This window comes from Rana temporaria, chromosome 3 (assembly GCF_905171775.1).
Source record: "Rana temporaria chromosome 3, aRanTem1.1, whole genome shotgun sequence".
Taxonomy (NCBI): Eukaryota; Metazoa; Chordata; class Amphibia; order Anura; family Ranidae; genus Rana; species Rana temporaria.
The window spans coordinates 223,781,411-223,802,738 of NC_053491.1; the positions used below are offsets into that span (position 1 = coordinate 223,781,411).

The following is a 21,328-nucleotide window of genomic DNA, read 5'->3' on the forward strand; positions in this document are numbered from 1 at the left end:
TCCCAAAAAAATTGCATTTGAAAGACCGCTGCGCATGGACGTAGAATAAGGGGTTGCAGGGGTCACAATCACAACCCCACCCCCTAGCTACAGGGGGCCGACCTCGCTGTAATAATATCATATCCTCCACAAAGTCCAGGTCCGATCTGCCCTGGGGCCCCACAGCCACGCTCCAGTACTGGGCTTCCACTTTGCCTTGCACAGTCCACCCCCTTTCATTCTCAGTGGCTGGGGAGAAGCTGCAAGCCATTTCCTAAATGGAGAGGAGCATAGGGTGAGAACAGCCCAGAATGGGAAAGTGTCTGCTGTGTGCTGGCAACATGGAATGGTAAACAAGCTCAGTAAGGCAAGAGGATAGCCATGATGGGACCAATGTCACTGGTGAGGTACTTGTTTTTATCAACTGGCTAATTCATTCCTAACCGTTTTTATAGTTTTAGCTCATTTTATGAATTATATATGGGCACATGTTCAATTAATTCATTCCGGATGTACTTGTCAAGATTTCAATTGGCTATTATAGGCACAGGTGCACCGTTTTGCTGGTCGCCATGGCAGCGCGGTGCTATTTAAAGCGGGAGTTCACCCAATTATATATTTTTTTTCTCTTTTCTCCTTAGATGGATGCTCGTTTTGTCTAGGGGAATCGGCTAGTTGTTTCAAAATATGAGCTGTACTTACCGTTTTCGAGATGCATCTTCTCCGTCGCTTCCGGGTATGGGTCTTCGGGAGCGGGCGTTCCTTCTTGATTTGACAGTCTTCCGAGAGGCTTCCGACGGTCGCATCCATCGCGTCACGAGTAGCCGAAAGTCGGTGCGGCTCTATACTGCGCCTGAGCACCGACGTTCGGCTTCTTTCGGAAAATCGTGACGCGATGGATGCGACCGTCGGAAGCCTCTCGGAAGACTGTCAATCAAAATAGGAACGCCCAGTCCCACAGCCCATACCCGGAAGCGGCGGAGAAGATGCATCTCGTAAACGGTAAGTACGGATCATATTTTAAAACAACTAGCCGATTCCCCTAGACAAAACGAGCATGAAGCTAAGGGGAAAAAGTGTTCTCTATGGGTGAACCTCCGCTTTAAGTCACCCTAGTCTTCACGGCTCTCCATCCTTTGATAAAGTAACATGGACAGTCACAATACGCGTGAGGACAGAGAGCCGTGGTGACATCACTTCCGGGTGCGGCCAAACATGGAAGTCTTCCTGCACACAGTACTGTCATGTTATGCTGAATTACCTCTGCCTAAATGTGAGTTTTTTACCATTAATAAAAGTTTGTTTTATGTGAAATACTACACTATGAAGTACCCTCTTTCCTGTATGAGTCTGAGCATTTAAACCAGGAGGTGTGACCATAAGGAGAAAGTGAGCAGGGATTATTTTTTAAGGATTACGGCTGGGTTCACACTAGTCCGGCAAACGCTCCGACATTGGGAGCTCATGTCGCATGACGTCTGTAAATCAATGTTTCCCTATGGGAGCCGTCTTAACTGGTCCGACACAAGTCGGTTCGACTTTAAAAATGCTCCCTGTACTACTTTGGTCCGACTTTAATCCTACTTCACTCTAGTGTTGCTCACGAATATTCGCATTGCGAATATTCGTTACGAATATGGCATATTTGAATATTCGCGAATAACTCGAATTTCGCGGCCAATATTCGCTATTCCGAATATTCGTATTTTTTCAATTTTATTTTTAAAACAGATCACATCCTAGTGATCTCCATTGACGTCTAAAAGCATTGCTGGTATGATTAGAGACCCTGGGCCGAGTAGCTAAGCTGAGGCGATCCTTTTATGTTGCCGAATATTCAATCGCGAATATTCGATTTCCGAATATTCGCGAATACTTTCTCCGCCCTTCTTTTGCATCAGAGCCAATCAGAGTTCTCCTACCACAGTTGTCATAGGAGAGAGTGGAGTGTTTCTGTGCGTTTTTCCAGTGTATCACATCTTCAAAGAATTTTCCATCTTTTGTCCCGTGTCATCATCATTTGCATTTCACCTCTTTAATGAGAATAATAACTGTTTAACATAAAGACATTTAAGAGATGTCAACGTAAACGGTTTACTTGTATTTTCCAAATCTATGGTTATTCAATATTTATTAAACTAATCAATATACAAATTGGTCAAAGTAAACCCTCAAATCTATATAATAATGTATTTATTTTATTAATACCTTGTTAGTTGCAGGGTCCATTACGTAAAACCACACTTTTTCCAAAGGGCAGGTGAAATTGAATGTTTAAAAATTTCGCAATCAATTTCGCATTAGCGAAATTTTGCAAAAAATTTTTTTTGATAAAATATCACGAATATTCGATTTTAGCGAATATTTCACTAATATTCGGCTATATATTCGTGATATATCGCGAAATCGAATATGGCGTATTCCGCTCAACACTACTTCACTCCATTGAATATCATTGGAGTAGGATCAAAGTCAGAACGCAGTCTTGCACGCTCCGACTTTGGCATGCAACTTGTACTCTTAGGATCTTGAGGGGGAACCCGAAAAAACAGCGTGGGGATCCCCCCAAAATCCATACCAGACCCATATCCGAGCAGCAGCCCGGTCGGTCAGGAAAGGGGGTGGGGACGAGCTAGCGCCCTCCCCCCTCAACCGTGCCAGGCAGCATGCCCTCAACATGGGGAGGTAGGTGCTCTGGGGCAGGGGGGCGCTGAACTGTGAGATGCGGCGGCTGGTCGGCAAGCAGTTAACCACTTCCTTACTGGGCACATATACCCCTTCCTGACCAGGTGAAATTTCAGCTTGTGACACTGCGTCACTTTAACTGACAATTGCGCGGTCGTGCGACGTGGCTCCCGAACAAAATTGACGCCTTTTTTCCCCACAAATAGAGCTTTCTTTTGGTGGTATTTGATCGCCTCTGCGGTTTTTATTTTTTGCGCTATAAACAAAAATAGAGCGACAATTTTGAAAAAAAAACAATATTTTTTACTTGTTGCTGTAATAAATATCCCAATTTTTTTTAAAAAACATTTTTTTTCTCAGTCTAGGCGATACATATTCTTTTACATATTTTTGGGGAAAAAAAATCGCAAGAAGCGTCTGGTTTGCGCAAATGTTATTGCGCTTACAAAATAGGGGACAGAATTATTATTATTTTTTATTATTTTTTTTTACTACTAATGGCGGCGATCAGCATTTTTTTCGTGACTGCGACATTATGGCGGACACATCGGACACTTTTAACACATTTTTGGCGCCATTCACATTTATACAGCGATCAGTGCTATAAAAATGCACTAATTACTGTATAAATGTGACTGGCATTGAAGGGGTTAACACTAGGGGGTGAGGAAGGGGTTAAATGTGTACCCTAAATTGTGTTCTAACTGTAGGTGGAGGGGGGTGACTGGGGGAGGTGACCGATCTATGTACAAGGGACACAGAGCTCCACGTCTTGTCCCTGTAGCCGCCGATCCGAGTCCCTGGCGGACATCACGGCCGCCAGGCACTCGCATCTCAGCGATGCGGCGAGCACGCGCGCCACCGTCGGACGCACTCGCCCGCGCCGCTGGATGCGCACGCAGGCCGTCTTTTTACTGAGATTGAGAACCACCCCGCGGCCGTATAAAGTTGTACGGCCGTCGGGTAGTGGTTAAGCTAGTGCATTGTTTACCTTTTCCTTCGAATTCCCTTCTAAATGTTCTCATTCTCAGTCTGATCTTCTCACTTCCTGTTCCTCCTCAGTAAGCTTCCCACCATCATCATCCGAGCTGTTCTGGCTGGGGGTTAGTCAGCGTGCTCGCCCCCTCCCTTGGGACTACATCCCTGCGGTAGTCTCCTGACTAACCCCCAGCTAGAACAGCACAGATGATGGGGGCAAGCTTACTGAGGAAAAATAGGAAGTGAGAAATTCAGACAAAGAAAAAAAAACATTTAGAAGGGAAATCAAAGGAAAAGGTAAGTGAACCAACAATGCACTAGCTTAACCACTTCCCTACCCGCCCATAGTCATATGACGTCCACAGATGGGATCTCCCATCCTGGATGGACGTAATATAAAGTCCTGGTGGTCTAGGGGGCACGCGCCTGTGGCCACGGCATTGCTTGGGACCCGGTGCGCGATGTCTGCCGGGCACCTGCGATTGCCCGCAATCACGGCAGGACCATGGATCCGTGTGTGTAAACACACAGATCCATGTCCTGTCAGTGGTGAGGAGACTGATGTGGGTTCCTAGTACAGAGGAGCACACATCGGTCTCCTCCCCTTGTGAGTCCCCTCCCCCTACAGTTAGAATCACTCCCTAGGGAACACACGTAACCCCTTCAGCGCCCCCTAGTGTTAACCCCTTTCCTGCCAGTCACATTTACACAGTAATTAGTGCAGTTTTATAGCTCTAATCGCTGTATAAATGTGAATGGTCCCAAAAATGTGTCCGATATGTCCGTCGTAATGTCACGGTCACAATAATAAAAAAAAATCGCAGATCGCCGCCATTACTAGTAAAAAAAATAAAAATGCAATAATTCTATCCCCTATTTTGTAGACGCTATAAATTTCTCTAGTCGTCTTCCAGGACGGCACCCTGAGAGATGACTGGCTTCTCCTGACAGGAAACACAATCAAAAAGAGGTTAAAAACCCCGCCCCTTCCCGTGCTCCTCAGTTCTTGATTGTGTTTCCCCACAGCGAAACGTTTATTTTTTTCTGACCTAAGGCCTGGGGCTGGTGGTCCCCCCCTGGGAACTGAACCGCAGGCACTGGGTAGCCTTTGGGTTCAGCGAATACTTCCACTCCTAGGGGGTCCCTTCTTACTCAGGGGGGCCTCACTATGTGAGCAGAAGAACCCCCCTGAGTGCTGGAGTCTCCTGGGGATAGGTGTCTATTCTGGAGCTCCAGGGGCTGATCCTCTCTCTCCCTGAGCCTTCCCCTTACCTTGGAGGTTTTTGGGTCGAGCTCTCTCCGGGGGTAGGGGCCTTCTGTGCGCTCTGGGGCTGCGGCCGGGTCGTCCTGGATCCCTGGGCGTTCATTGCCGTTCGAATTTTGGCGCCAAACCGGCGTCTCTCAGAGCCGGCGGCGCGGGGCAAGGACGTCACACACACAGGCGCGCGCGTGTGTGTCACTTCCGGGTCGGCCTGGTAAAGATGGCGCAGCGCAGCTCCAGCACGCCAGTCCCGGCTTACCACTACACCGGAGACACACGGTACGTCCTACCGGAAAGAGGACAGCAGCAGCTGAGAGAGAGCGGAGCCATCATCCTCCCGCGATGGAGCGAGAGGGCCGGTCATCTTCGACCCTGGCTGCAGAGGAGACCACAGGGGGTGAGTCTTCTTGAATACAGGTATGGTGGGCTAAAATCCAATGTGATTTCTCAGCGTTTACATACATGCCTGTGTACCTTTTCCTTTTTAGGGGAGGATTGCACTGCCCAGGGGGGGGCTAGTCGTTCAAGCAGCACTAGTCGTTCCAAGAAATGTGGCTACTGTAGTTGCAAATTACCCTCAGATTATTTCAAACCCTTTTGTGCTAAGTGTATTGTTAAGCTAGCAGGGAAGGAGACCTCTGAGATTCTGAAGGGGTTTCTTGAGGTACAGTCAGAAATGCTCTCTACGCTCAAGGAATTTCATGTGTCTTTAAAGAGCAAAGAGCCTGAACCCCCCATCGCAGGGCCCTCTTCTCAGGAGAGTTCCTCTTCACAGATCTTTAGAGTCCGCCAGGAATCCCTTGGTTCCTTAGTATCTGACTCCGAGGACTCAGAGATTCCCCCTCAGGAGGGTGGCTCTCTTGGTCAGGCAGAGGAAGAGAGCGAGGATACTAGGGCAGGCAGGTATGTCTTTGCTGCGGACGATATGGAAGGCCTCCTAGAGGCAGTATATGCCTCTGAAGAGATCCCTCAACCTGCGGAAGTAATTTCCACTCAGGATAGGCTATACCAGGGCCTGCTAAAACCTCAGGCCAAGGCTATTCCGGTACACCAGTCCCTAAAGGATATTATCCTCAGGGAATGGGCAGAGCCAGAGAAGAAGCTTTTAAGGTACAAGACCTGGAAACGACGTTGCCCCTTTAAGGAGGAGGAGGAATCAACTTTTTTTAAGATTCCTAGACTAGACGCTCCGCTCGCGCAAGTTTCCAAGCAATCGGATCTCTCTTTTGAGGACACAGGCAATTTGAGGGATCCTATGGATCGGCGGGCAGAGACCTCCTTGCGTAGGGCCTGGGAGGCTAACGCGGCTGCCTTGGGCCCCGCCCTAGCCTCGGCCTGTGTTGCAAGAAATGCCAATTCCTGGATCTCAAAATTGCAGGAACATGTGTCCCAGGGGTCAGATTCTAAGGAAATTTTAGAATCCCTTCAACTCTTAGGGAGCGCAGTAGCATATTTAGCAGACGCCTCTGTAGAGACTGTGCGTTCTACTGCAAAAACAGGAGCCCTCCTCAATTCTGCCAGAAGGGCAGTGTGGGTCAAAATGTGGAACGGGGACCTTGCGTCCAAAAACCGCCTTTGTGGTCTTCCCTTTGAGGGCTCCCTGCTCTTTGGTTCAGGCCTGGATCAGGCCCTGACTAGATCCTCAGAGAAAGGGGTTCGCTTTCCTGCTAAGCCTAGACAAAACAAGAAAAAGTTTTTTCGAGGCCCCCAGGGTGGATTTGGAGGTAAGAACCGTCCCTCAGAGAAAAAGCCCCCTTACAACAGGCGTTGGGGTACTGGGAAGGAAAAGCAAAAAGGAGGTGTCCTCTTTTCCAATCCCAAACCCAGCGACAAGGACTCCAAATGACGGGAAGGTCGGGGGAAGACTCTCCCAGTTCCTTCCCAGATGGGAGAGTATTACTCAAAGTCCACATATTCTCCAGATTGTAAGGGAAGGTTACAAGCTAGAGTTCCGTCAGCTTCCCCCTCAAAACTTTATTTTGACGCATTTACCCAGGGACCCTCTCAAATCAGCAGCCCTTCTACAAAATGTTGCAGAACTGGCACATCAGGGGGTCATAGTCCCAGTCCCGGTGTACCAGAGAGGGTTGGGTGTGTACTCCCACATCTTTATGGTTCCCAAACCTTCAGGGAAATTTCGTCTGATAATAAATCTGAAGCCCCTGAATACCTCCCTCCTCCACAAGAAGTTTCGTATGGAGAGCATTTACAGCCTCAGGAGGCTCCTACTGAGGGAGGTATTCATGGTCACCATCGATTTACGAGACGCATACCTCCATGTCCCGATTTTCTTGGGGCATCAGAGGTTCCTCAGGTTCGCGATCGCCTCCGTCCAGGGAGTGCAGCATTGGCAGTTTGCTGCCCTTCCTTTCGGATTGGCCTCCAGTCCAAGGGTCTTTACCAAGGTCCTGGCGGAGGCGATCGCTTTCCTGCACCTACAAGGGATAGCGATAGTTCCCTATCTCGACGACTTGATACTATACAATCAAAGTCGGGATCTCCTTCTTGCGGATCTGGCCACTGCAATGACTACCCTCGAGTCCTTGGGGTGGATCATCAACAGGGAGAAGTCCTCTCTCCTTCCAGAACAGCAGAAACTCTATCTAGGGTTTCTGATAGACTCCCTGGGAGGGAAGCTCCTTTTACCCAGCGACAAGATCCGAGGTCTCATGTCAGTGGTCAGATCAACGTTGGAAAGAGCAGAGTCCTCCTTCAGGGACATCATGAGAGTCTTATGTCTAATGACTTCCTGTATTCCAGCAGTCCCGTGGGCTCAGCTCCACTCCAGACCCCTACAATTTTTCCTTCTCTCCTCCTGGGACGGAAAAAGGGAATCCCTAGAGCTCAGTGTCAGTCTCCCAGAACCAGTGAAACTCTCACTGGGTTGGTGGCTCATCCCACAGAACCTACAGCAAGGTCTGTCGTGGGGCCAGACCAATCCGGTCAGGATCACCACGGACGCCAGCTCATGGGGGTGGGGCGCACATCTGGACGATCTCCGTGCCCAGGGTACCTGGGGACAACGACAGAAGGGGGCCTCTTCAAATTACCGCGAGCTATTAGCGGTCGGAGAGGCTCTGAAGGCATTCGAGGACAGAGTCTTGGACCAGGAGGTCCAGATCATTTCCGACAATGCGACCGCGGTGGCCTTCCTCAACCATCAGGGGGGCACCAGATCTCGCACCCTTCTAGACTTGTCCTTAGAGATCCTGGGCTGGGCCGAGCAGAGAATTCTCTCACTCTCGGCGGTACACCTGAAAGGGACCCTCAATCTGGAGGCAGACTATTTAAGTCGCCATCCCATTCTCCAGGGGGAATGGGAACTAAATACAGAGATTTTCAGTCTAATATGCCAGCACTTTGGCAGCCCAGAGATAGATCTCTTCGCCCGCAGGGCAAACCGGAAGGTGAAGAGATTCTTCTCTCTCTCCCGAGAACACGGCTCGGAGGGGGTGGATGCACTGGCACAGGTATGGAGGTTTCAGCTAGCCTATGCCTTCCCTCCTTTGAGCCTACAGAAGGTAAATCTAGCAGTAGGGAAGTTCATTCTCGTCACACCCTGGTGGCCCAAGAGGGCCTGGTTTCCCGCTCTAGAGCGAGGGTCAGTGTTGCCTCCCCTTCTTCTCCCTGTCCGGGCGGACCTTCTTCGTCAGGGTCCGATTTTTCACCCAGAACCCGGCTTCTTCAAGCTGACGGCCTGGTGCTTGAGAGGCGGAGCCTGAGGGAGAAGGGCTGCTCAGAGAGAGTTATTGACACGCTTCTAGCCAGTAGGAAGGTAGTCACTAGGCGTATATATGCCAAAACCTGGGGTATCTTCTCTCGCTGGTGCTCAGAGAGACATGTTTCTCAGCAGGAGACCTCGGTCATCTTAGATTTTCTCCAAGATGGAGTAGACAAAGGGTTAGCCACAAGAACACTAAGGGTTCAGGTAGCAGCCTTGTCATATTTTTTGGATAGACGTTTATCCCTGGACCCCCTGGTTAAGAGGTTTCTTATAGCCAGAGACAGGTTGTCCCCAGTTCAGATCTCTAGGGTTCCACCCTGGGATCTTTCGTTAGTGTTAAACCAACTTACCAAGGCTCCGTTTGAGCCAATCGACACTATCCCCATCAGGTTACTCACCTTTAAATTCGCCTTCCTCTTGGCAATCTCAACGGCCAAGAGGATAGGTGATATGCAGGCTGGTGGGTTCATACTTTATCTCAAACTGAGGAGCACGGGAAGGGGCGGGGTTTTTAACCTCTTTTTGATTGTGTTTCCTGTCAGGAGAAGCCAGTCATCTCTCAGGGTGCCGTCCTGTAAGACTTACCAGAAATACAGCTACCGGTAAGTGTAACTGGTCATTTTGCGCAAACCAATCAATATACGCTTATTCCAATATTTTTTTTTTTACCAAAAATATGTACAAGAATACGTTATCGGCCTAAACTGTGGGAAACAAAAAACGCAGAGGTGATCAAATACCGCCAAAAGAAAGCTCTATTTGTGGGGAAACAAAGGAGGTAAATTTTGTTTGGCAGCGCGCAATTGTCAGGTAAAGCGATGCAGTGCCGAATCGCAAAAAGTGCTCTGGTAAGAAAGGTGGTAAATTCTTCCGGGGCTGAAGTGGTTAAAGGAACCTATTTAGAAAAAAACTAACCTTTACAAACCCTTTACGCACATAAACTCTTATGGCGCGTACACACGACCATTCTATACTGTTTGGAACTGTTCGGCATGAAAAAAAACGACGTTTTTAAAAACGTCATTTAAAATGATGGTGTGTGGGCTTCACATCGTTTTTCGGCTTCAGGAAAAAAAAAGTAGTTTTTCGGGTTGTAAAAAATGATCGTGTGTGGGTTAAAACGACGTTTTAAACCCGCGCATGCTCAGAAGCAAGTTATGAGACGGGAGCGCTCGTTCAGGTAAAACTACCGTTCATAATGGAGTAAGCACATTCATCACGCTGTAATAGACAGAAAAGCGCAAATCGTCTATTACTAACACGGAATCAGCTAAAGCAGCCCAAAGGCGAATAGAACTTCCCCTTCAGAGTGCCGTCGTACATGTTGTACGTCACCGCGCTTTGTTCATCATTTTTTAAAAACGACAACGTCGTTTTTAATGATGAAGTTGGAAAACGTTGTTTTTTTTCATGCCGAAAAATGATCGTGTGTACGCGGCATTAGACACTTTTAGCCTGGGTTTACACTGGTGTGTGGAAAACACCACATGTGATTCGCACAGGGGGGTGAAAAGTGCCCAGTACTGAAGTGGTTAAGAACACAATACATACAAATGGGATTGTTCTATTTTTTATAAAACCAGAGTTTAGTGATATAAAGAGATTGGAATTGACAGTTGAAGTTCCAAACAGTATAGAACAAGGGTCTCAGACTGGCTGTTGCGGAACTACAAGTCCCATGAGGCATTGCAAGGCTGACTGACTCCCACGGTAGAGGCATGATGGGACTTGTAGTTCCGCAACAGCTGGAGGGCTGCCAGTTTGAGACCTATGGTAGAAGAATGTAGTGAGGATGTGACAGTTGGCCCCAAGTCTTCCCGCGGTCCAGCCCGCTCTCTGTACACAAGCCCCGGGCAATGACCTCTGTGTCCTCTCCTCCTATTGTCACTGTACAACTGCTATTCTCTGTGCCCGCCCCTCTCTCCATTAACCCTCCCCGAGCCTTACAGCGCACGAGCCGCTCATTAGAAATCCAGCTCCGCTCTCCCTTTAGGGTTAATGCTGGAGAGGGGCGTGTCCACTCGTCTATTATCGAGCTTTTCTCCCAGCAACAGCCTTCAGAGAAGGAGGGGCCTGCCCTCAATGGAAGATTACTTCCGTAAATAAGTGACGTCCATCTCGGGCCGTACCATTGTTTGCGATCTCTGTTATTTTCCAGTCCGCTCACAGTTTAGCTCGTTATTTGATGTACAAAGTCAGGATCTGTGTATACAAGTGACAGTAAAATGTGGTTCGATGTGTGGGAGTGTCACGGTGTGCCTACAGAGGTTTGTATTCTTATTATTGCCCATGTGCTTCACTTGGTACAGTCCACCCCCTCCTCCCCTCCCCCAGAGATCAGCTGGAGCTGAACAAAAACATTAGAGAGACTCAGCTGTGTACAGGGAGTACAGTGATCACAGGACATTCTATACACTGACAGTACAACAAACAGAACCTTCCATCAACTACCCCCAGATCCCATCGGGTCACCTACCTACCTGCAGCTGACATCAACACCTACCTGGCCACTGTGTGCTTCTCCATCATCTGCTCACACAAAGGTAAGAAAGCCCTCATCTCTAATGCCAGTGATCATTCCAACTGTGTTACTTTGTTAGAAGAAATATAAACATAACATAACGGAAGGACTTCTATATAGAGGCTGCAATGTCCTCCAGTGCAAAATCCCTGCCACTGTCCCAGGAAGCTGCAGGTGCCCCATACAGCCTCCCATACCAGTGGATGGTTGTACCCAGCTGTACCCTGGCAAACATTGAGGGCTTCTGCATCAGCATTTACCCCCCCCCCCCCCAATATGTCCTATTTCCCCAAACATCAAAGTGGTGCGCCCCTTTGGGGCAAGAACGCTGTATGCTTACGCGCGGCTAAGTTGATGGCCACTTACAGCCATTCAGTTGAATAGGAGGCTGTAGGCAGCACCTGGCAATAGAGGACTTTGCAGCTTCTAGATCAGGTTTTCTCAACCATGGTTCTAGAGCTGGGTCTCAAACTGCTGTTTGCGAAACTACAAGCCCCATGATGCATTGCAAGGCTGAAAGTTACAAGCGCGACTCCCACAATCAGAGACGTGATGGGACTTGTAGTTTTGCAACAGCTGGAGGGCCGCCAGTTTGAGACCCCTGGTTGCTATGGGGTTTCTTGAGCAATGAACAATTTCTGCCTCTCAGGTAAGTTCCCCACTGGCATATTACAGCAGCAGGTCTTTGTGCACACTGATCATCCTATTGAGGACTTCCAGTTAGATTTACTATAGCCTCATGGTTTAACTGTGCTACTCTCTGTAGGATATGTAGGCATAGTTTGATATATGGGTATTTATGCTGCTTATTGTTGGCATGTTGTAGCCATTGTGCCCCCCCCCCCTTGCCCTACCAAGTTTGGGTTTGTCTATTGTGTTACTTCAGTTCTAGCGGGGAAACTGTGGTTTATGCCTTGACCATTACTTAGCGATGTACCCCAGCTTTTCCATCTTTACTCCACCAGAGGTGCTGGGATTGGTTCATGGGCATCTCCCACTGCTGGGGTTTTAATTCTAGTTTGCGGTGTCAGGTCAGGATCATAGGGGGTGAGGTCTCAGGAAAAGTGGTTCATCCAGCTCCCATGAAACAGGTGGGTGGTTGAGGGGGTGGGGGTTCTGAGTGGGCATCCATGAGGGGTTGGGTAATCCCGATCATGGGTTCCTGTAACGGTCCGGTGGGCGGCGGGATCTGTGATGCAGTGTTATATTTGTGAGAGTCTGATATCGATAAACCTTTTTCTTCTTTCTTCTTTTTTTCTTCTTTCATTTCTTCTTCTTTATTCTTTCTTTTTTCATTTCTTCTTCTTTCTTCTTTCATTTCTTCTTCTTTCTCTTCTTCTTCTTTCATTTCTTCTTCTTTCTCTTCTTCTTCTTTCATTTCTTCTTCTTCTTCTTTCTCTTCTTCTTCTTCTTTCTCTTCTTCTTCTTCTTTCTCTTCTTTCATTTCTTCTTCTTCTTCTTCTTTCTCTTCTTTCTCTTCTTCTTCTTCTTCTTTCTCTTCTTCTTCTTCTTCTTTCTCTTCTTCTTCTTCTTCTTTCTCTTCTTCTTCTTCTTCTTCTTTCTCTTCTTCTTCTTCTTCTTCTTCTTCTTCTTCTTCTTCTTCTTCTTCTCTTCTTCTTCTTCTTCTTCTTTCTCTTCTTCTTCTTCTTTCATTTCTTCTTCTTCTTCTTCTTTCTCTTCTTCTTCTTCTTTCATTTCTTCTTCTTCTTCTTCTTTCTCTTCTTCTTCTTCTTTCATTTCTTCTTCTTCTTCTTTCTCTTCTTCTTCTTCTTTCTCTTCTTCTTTCTCTTCTTCTTCTTCTTCTTCTTTCTCTTCTTCTTCTTCTTCTTCTTCTTCTTCTTTCTCTTCTTCTTCTTCTTCTTCTTCTTCTTTCTCTTCTTCTTCTTCTTCTTCTTTCTCTTCTTCTTCTTCTTCTTTCTCTTCTTCTTCTTCTTCTTCTTCTTCTTCTTCTTCTTCTTCTTTCTCTTCTTCTTCTTCTTTCTCTTCTTCTTCTTCTTTCTCTTCTTTCATTTCTTCTTCTTCTTCTTCTTTCATTTCTTCTTCTTTCATTTCTTCTTCTTTCATTTCTTCTTCTTTCATTTCTTCTTCTTCTTCTTCTTCTTTCATTTCTTCTTCTTTCATTTCATTTCTTCTTCTTTCTTCTTTCTATTCTTCTTCTTTCTTCTTTCTATTCTTCTTCTTTCTTCTTTCTATTCTTCTTCTTTCTTCTTTCTATTCTTCTTTCATTTCTTCTTCTTCATTTCCTTTATTTTTTATACAGGTAGGCATGCGGGTGTAGTATCCCTTTCTTCTCTTTTACACCCCACCCAGATCGTGTATGTGGTGGCACCTCTTTATTTAGTATAATTTTTGGTTGGCTTCCCTAGACCTGCGATGGCAAACCTTGGCACCCCAGATGTTTTGGAACTACTTTTCCCATGATGCTTAACATGGGAAATGTAGTTCCAAAAAATCTGGGGTGCCAAGGTTTGCCATCACTGCCCTTGACCATACCATTGTTGTGTAAGTTTCCACTGACACCATTGATCTGTTAGCTAGATGTAGGGGGGGGGGGGTAATTATTTCCAATAACCACAAGCATAAGGGGCATTCATCCAAATGATCATCACACTAATGTATCATGAATTGTAGATCTAGTCAATTTTAGTTGGGGTTCCCTGAGACCGGAAAGTTATTTTGAGGGTTCCTCTGTGTTAAGAAAGGCTGTTCTACATGGGGCCTTAGGGCTCATGCGCATGGGCATTAAATAGTTCAGATCTGTACAGCGTAAAGTTTTTTTTTTTTTTTTTTTATTTATTATTATTATTATTATTATTATTATTATTATTATTTATTTTTTATGGTTCTGAACACAGCAGTATTATAAGATTTGCATCAGAAAATTCTACATCTGCTGTTAGTATATCTGCGTAATCTATGCACTTTAATGCATGTATGTATAAAAAGTAGATGAAAGATGGATAGCCGCACTCCAAAAAACAGTCCAGGTTTTCTTTTATTCAAATAAACAGCAAATACATCACCTAATCATAAAACAGGAACAGGGGAACAGTCAGAATGCATGTATGTGGTGGGATAGACAGGACTGAGTTGATAGTAAAAAGGGTATTCAAGGCTGCCCAGCAAAGTTCAAACACACCTGGTATGCATGGAGCATGCCATGCACCACTTTTAATAAACATGGGCTCCATAAGAGAGCATGCCAACTGCTGGTACATGTGGACTACAATACCCAGCAATTTGGGAGCCTGTTCACTCAAACTCAGCAGCTCCTATCTGCACCGTAGCTGATGCACCACCTGTGTAGATGGTTTCCTGTAGATGTTTACAGTTGGGCTCAAAAGTTTGCATACCCTGCCAGAAATTGTGAAATTTTTACATTAATATTGAAAATCTGACTCCTCATGCCAAAAAAATGTTTTTTATTTAATGATAGTGATCACGTGAACCCATTTATTATCACATAGTTTTTTTTTTTTGGATCCATTTTAAATCATAATGATAACAGAAATCGCAAAATGACAAAAAGTTTACATACCCCAGAATGTTTGATCTTGGCACAGACACAGAAGGTGGCACACACACAGGTTAAAATGTCAATTCAAGGTTAATTTCTCCTGTATTTTTCCTGAGGTTACCTGTGGGTTTTTCTTTGTATCCCGAACAATTCCTGTGGCATTTGTGGCTGAAATCTTTCTTGATCTACCTGACCTTGGCTTGGTATCAAGAGATCCCCCAAATTTACCACTTCTTATTAAATGATTGAACAGTACTGACTGGCAGATTTAAGGCTTTAGACCTCTTTTTATATCCTTTTCAATCTTTGTAAACTTTCATTACCTTGTTACGCAGGTCTTTTGACTGTTCTTTTCTGCTCCCCATGGCTTAGTATCTAGCCTGCTAAGTGCATCCACGTGAGAGCTAACAAACTCATTGACTTTTTATACACAGACACTAATTGCAATTTAAAAAGCCACAAATGTGGGAAATTAACCTTTTAATAGCCATTTTAACCTGTGTGTGCCACCTTCTGTGCCTATACCAAGGCCAGACATTTTTAGGGCATGTGAACTTTTCATCAGGGCCATTTGGGCGATTTCTGTTATTATGATTTTAAAAGGAGACAAAAAACTATGATAATAAATGGCTTCATGTGATCACTATCCTTGAATAAAAAACATTTTTTTGGCATGACTAGTCATATTTTCAATATAAATGCCAAAATTAGACATTTTCTGCCAGGGTATGCAAACTTTTGAGCACAACTGTCTATGTTTACTGACGTCTGAATGGCAGATCCTGTAAAGCTTTGCCTTGTAAGGTCCGAACAAAGTGATCACCTCCTATGGGGCAGTGCTGCTGTTTACCAGCTGGTGTGTGAGCGCTATCGCCTTACAGCTCAGAAGAGACACTGCACCGAGTAGGATCCAGTGTAGGATTAGCCCTGCTGTAGAGCTTGTGTGCACTAACTATGTACAGATGAAAAGCCTATCGTTCGTCTGCATTATTGAAGATTACAACTGAGCTAAATCATGTTTATAAAACCAACATCTATTAGGGATATCTAGTAGTAGTTCATTACATTCAACCGGACTGCTTCTGTAACGTTGAAGACGTGCATGATGTCATAAGCCTAATGACTAGACAAGAAACAGGAAGTGGGCTGCAAAGGTATTGAGCCCAGGTTCACACTGAGCTGCAGGAATGAAGCCGTGCAAGTTCAGCTGAAATCGCAAAAAGTGGTACAGAAACGACTTTTTGAAATCGGTGCGACGATGCAAATGCAGCATCACACTGATTAGGACAGTGCCTTTGCCGCCAATTTGACATGTGACTTGATATGTCAAATTGTACCAATGTGAACCAGGACTTACTGGCAGGAAAAAAAAGTTTTACTATCCAAAGTTAAAAGAGCAGAAGATTTAATAGATGGAAAGATTAAAAAATTACTGAAAGCGGGGGTTCACCCTAAAAATTTTTTTTTATTTTTTTCCATGCCATCCAGCATACTAGCGCGAGCTACAGTATGCTTTTTTTTTTTTTTTGCGCCATACTCACAGTTTAATCCCTTAGTTAAGTTTCAGTAGGCAGTCCTAGGCAGATGGAACATGATTAACGGCCGGCTATGGCGCGTCACATAGTTACATAGTTACATAGTTACATAGTTAGTCAGGTTGAAAAAAGACACAAGTCCATCCAGTTCAACCACAAAAAAAAAAAAAAAAAAAAACACAGTAAAATCCTATACACCCAACTCCATTCCCACAGTTGATCCAGAGGAAGGCAAAAAACCCCAGCAGAGCATGATCCAATTTGCTACAGCAGGGGAAAAAATTCCTTCCTGATCCCCCGAGAGGCAATCGGATTTACCCTGGATCAACTTTACCTACAAATCTTAATACTCAAGTTATATTCTGTACATTTAGGAAAGAATCCAGGCCTTTCTTAAAGCAATCTACTGAGCTGGCCAGAACTACCTCTGGAGGGAGTCTGTTCCACATTTTCACAGCTCTTACTGTGAAAAAACCTTTCCGTATTTGGAGGTGAAATCTCTTTTCCTCTAGACGTAAAGAGTGCCCCCTTGTCCTCAGTGTTGACCGTAAAGTGAATAACTCAACACCAAGTTCACTGTATGGACCTCTTATATATTTGTACATGTTGATCATATCCCCCCTTATTCTCCTCTTCTCAAGAGTGAATAAATTCAGTTCCTCTAATCTTTCCTCATAGCTGAGCTCCTCCATGCCTCTTATCAGTTTGGTTGCCCTTCTCTGCACTTTCTCCAGTTCTCCGATGTCCTTTTTGAGAACTGGTGCCCAAAACTGAACTGCATATTCCAGATGAGGTCTTACTAATGATTTGTACAGGGGCAAAATTATATCTCTGTCTCTGGAGTCCATACCTCTCTTAATACAAGAAAGGACTTTGCTCGCTTTGGAAACCGCAGCTTGGCATTGCATGCCATTATTGAGCTTATGATCAACTAAAACCCCCAGATCCTTCTCCACTACAGATCCCCCCAGTTGTACTCCCCCTAGTATGTATGATGCATGCATATTCTTATTCCCTAAGTGCATAACTTTACATTTATCTACATTAAACCTCATCTGCCACTTAGTCGCCCAATTAGACAGAGCATTGAGGTCGGCTTGTAAATTGGAGACCTCCTGTAAGGACGTTATTCCACTGCATAGCTTGGTGTCATCTGCAAAGACAGAAATGTTACTTTTGATCTCAGACCCAATATCATTTATAAATATATTGAAAAGTAAGGGTCCCAGCACTGAACCTTGGGGTACTCCACTGATAACATTGGACCATTCAGAGTAAGAATCATTAACCACGACTCTCTGAATTCTGTCTTTCAGCCAGTTTTCTATCCATTTACAAACTGATATATCCAATCCTGTAGACCTTACCTTACACATGAGCTGTGTGTGCGGAACTGTATCGAACGCTTTTGCAAAATCCAAATATATCACGTCCACAGCCACGCCTCTGTCCAGGGTTTTACTTACCTCTTCATAAAAGGAAATCAGGTTTGTCTGACAACTTCTGTCTTTCATGAATCCGTGTTGTCTGCTGCTTAAATAGTTTTTTTCCAGCAAGAACTCATCCATGTGGTCTTTTATTAAACGTTCCAGTATCTTTCCAACTATAGAAGTTAGACTAACAGGTCTATAGTTACTTGGTAAAGACTTTGTTCCCTTTTTAAATATGGGCACCACATTGGCCCTGCGCCAATCCAGTGGTACTATTCCTGTCTTTAATGAGTCCCTAAATATTAGATACAGTGGCTTTGAAATGACAGAGCTCAACTCACCTAGGATCCGTGGATGGATGCCATCTGGTCCAGGTGCTTTATCCACCTTTATTCTGTCTAAATATTTCTGGACCATATCACTTTTGAGCCATTGTGGATTTGAGGCTGTGTCACTCCCACCCCCATTTTGGACATGAGCTCCCCCATGCTCCATTGTATACACAGAGCTGAAGAAAACATTTAATAAATTTGCCTTCTCTTTGTCCCCAGTCACCCACTCTAGATTATTTTGTAAGGGGCCTACATGCTCAGACTTCACCTTTTTACTATTAATATATTTAAAGAATTTTTTGGGGTTTGTCCTACTATCTTTTGCAATCTGTCGTTCGTTTTGAATTTTTGCATCCTTGATTTCCTTTTTGCATATCCTGTTATATTCTTTGTAACATTTAAACAACACTAGTGTTCCTTCATTTTTATATTTTTTAAAAGCTACTTTCTTTTTGTTTATAGCTTTTTTAACTTTGACCGTGAGCCACATAGGTTTTATTTTTAGCCTTTTAAACTTATTGCCCATGGGAACATACTTTGCAGTGAGGTTCCACACAGTCTTTTTGAAGAATTCCCATTTCTGTTCTGTGTTCAGCTGTGCCAATAGTCCCTCCCAGTCCAAGTCCTGGAGAGCAGCCCTCATCCTTGGAAAATTTGCTCTCTTAAAATTTAGTGTTTTAATATTTCCTGTATGTATTTCTTGCTTATAGTTAATATTAAATGAAATCATGTTATGATCACTGCTACCCAGGTGTTCCTTTATCTGAACATTAGTAATAAGCTCTGCATGGTTTGAGATTATCAGGTCCAACAGGGCATCATTCCTAGTTGGGGCCTCAATAAACTGCACCATAAAATTGTCCTGCAATAGGTTTTTAAATTTTTGTCCTTTAACTGTCCCAGAAGTGCCATTAATCCAGTCAATTTCTGGGTAGTTAAAATCCCCCATTATTATCACCGTCCCAGACCTTGCAGCCCTTTCCATCTGTGCAAGGAGCTGAGTCTCCACCTCCTCATTAACATTGGGTGGTTTATAACAAACTCCAATGATTAATTTTGAACTACGCACATCTGTATGCAGTTCCACCCATAATGCTTCAGCCTCATCACACTCTCCATCAACCAGGTCACGCTTCCCGAAAATAGCCGAAATAGGACTTGGCTCTTCACGGCGCCTGCGCAGTCAGCTCCTAGTCTGTGCGCAGGCGCCGTGAAGAGCCGAGTCCTACTCCGGCTATTTTCGGGAAGCGTGACGCGCCATAGCCGGCCGTCAATCATGTTCCCTCTGCATAGGAACACCCATTCCCCGCGGGGAGTCTGAAACTTAACTACGGGATTAAACTGTGAGTACAGCCCAAAAAAAATAAAATAAAGGCGTACTGTAGCTCGCGCCAGTATGCTGAATTTCATGGTAGAAACTTGTTTTTTAGGGTGAACCACCGCTTGAAGTTCCGCTTTAAATGTGACTAACTATTACTAGACATACAGGGGCTTATGTACTAAAACTGGAGAGTGCAACATCTGGTGTAGCTGTGCATTGTAGTCAATCTGCTTTAACTTCCGATTGCTCAATTAAGCTTTGACAATAAGCCCCCGTTCACATCGCGCCGATTTCGCATTTCAAATCGCATGCCAAATTGGAGCCTAAAGCTGGCACCGTCTGAATCGGTGTGACCCCGCGCCTATCCCAAAAAGTAGTTCCTGCACTACTTTGGGGGCGATTTCAATAAACATCTGTGCAGGAAACCGCACAGAAGTCTGTCAAATTGCCCCTGAACGCGCAAATAGGGGTTTGAAATGATGCGAGTTGATCTGAACTCGCATGATTTCAAACCCGCCTCCAATGTGAATGTAGGCTAAAACCTGGAAGCTGATTGGTTTCTTTGCACGGCTGCACCAGATTTTGCACACTCCAATTTTACCCCTGGTTCATACTGCTGCGACTTCGAATTCCGACAACTTTTTTTTACCAGAATTGGATGCAAGTCATGTTGAAGTCGCACCAAAAGTAGTGCAGGAAGCTTTTTCTAAGTCAGAGCGACTTGAGGTGCATAGATTAGATCTGTTCCATTGCCGTTAATGGGGAGTAACTTGTCATGCGACTTTGAACTCTCAAGTCGCGGCAGTTTGAACCAGGGCTAAGTAAATCAACCCCTCTATGACCTGCATAAAAAAAGATCCTTCACAAACATCTGTTGGGGATCTATAAGTTGGTTCCAGGGAACACCCGGCAAACTCAACAGCTCAGATAAGCTTTTGCTCTGACTGAGTGAGGTGGACAACTTTTGGCTAAGCTGTGACTTGGTCCTATCGGATGTAGTCACTGTTCAGGTATGCCGACAGCTGTGGGTGCTGAGGCTGTGAGAACGTAAAAGCCAGCAGTTGAGATTCCTCCAACATGGTTTTTTTTTTTTTTTAAGTGTATTTTGTGCGTGTACTCGAGAGAGGAGCCGGACTGCAGGAGTTGGGAGTAGGCAGGCCTCCCCCAGAGGCAATCTGCCACCTTTCTCCATGCCCCGGGTGGCAATGGCGGGTGTGTGAGGGGGTCCTTCCACACAGCCTGCCCTACCTGCTCTGCTTTGAAGCCCAACAGGGCAGAGGGACTCCCTATAAGGGAGTGAGAGGATTTGCCCGCTCAACCAGCCCCGTTAGTCCTTCGCCTCTCTTTTTTAGAGACCGCGTGGTCAAAGTGCGTGCATGTTAACCCAATTTAGAGTGTGTGTAAGTGTGGTGGTTTTTGTGGGAGGGCGGTGGGTGTACTAAGCACTCGAAATTGGGTTAACATGCACGCACTTTGACCACGCGGTCTCTAAAAAAGTGAGGCAAAGGACTCCCTTGTAGGGAGTCCCTCTGCCCTGGTGGGCTTCAAAGCGGAGCAGGTAGGGCAGGCTGTGTGGGAGGACCCCCTCACACACCCGCCATTGCCACCCGGGGCATGGAGAAAGGTGGCAGAGACCACCAAACTCAATTCACATGTAGCCGAGACCGGGATCCGAACCCCTAGCTGCAGAGGTGAATGGCTTATCAGCGCAGTGCCAATCGCGTTGAGCCACCGCAGCTCCATCCTCCAACATGGTTTAGCATGGATGGGGGACTCTGTTTAGAGTGCAAGCTGAATGACCGCAATCTAAAAGTGTATGGCTAGCTTTAGTTTAGCCATGGGTTAGGTTAGCATTGGAGTCAGGGATTGGTGGGTTTAGTTTGCAGTATATCTAAAGCCAAAACTTCTACTTTTGGACAGAATAGGAAATGGTTTAGCCCTGGTTCACATTAGTCAAATGTGACATGTCAAATCGGCGGCAATTGCACCGTCCTAATCGGTGAAACTCGGCATTTGCGACGCTGTACCGATTTAAAAAAATTTGT

At 45.4% G+C, this 21,328-nt stretch overlaps 1 protein-coding gene across 4 annotated transcripts in view; it reads left to right on the forward strand.

Moving 5' to 3' along the window:
* The first annotated feature begins 232 nt into the window (after positions 1–232).
* The window catches only part of TCP11L2 (t-complex 11 like 2), a 44,496-nt gene continuing 23,400 nt past the window's right edge, over positions 233–21,328 (forward strand). For 2 of the 4 annotated variants that reach the window (XM_040344334.1, XM_040344337.1), the window contains exon 1: positions 10,784–11,170. The gene's annotated coding sequence lies outside the window, so the exon portion shown is untranslated. Of the gene's footprint in view, positions 387–10,783; positions 11,171–21,328 lie in introns of those variants that run through there. The other 2 variants (XM_040344335.1, XM_040344336.1) reach the window with 2 other exon arrangements.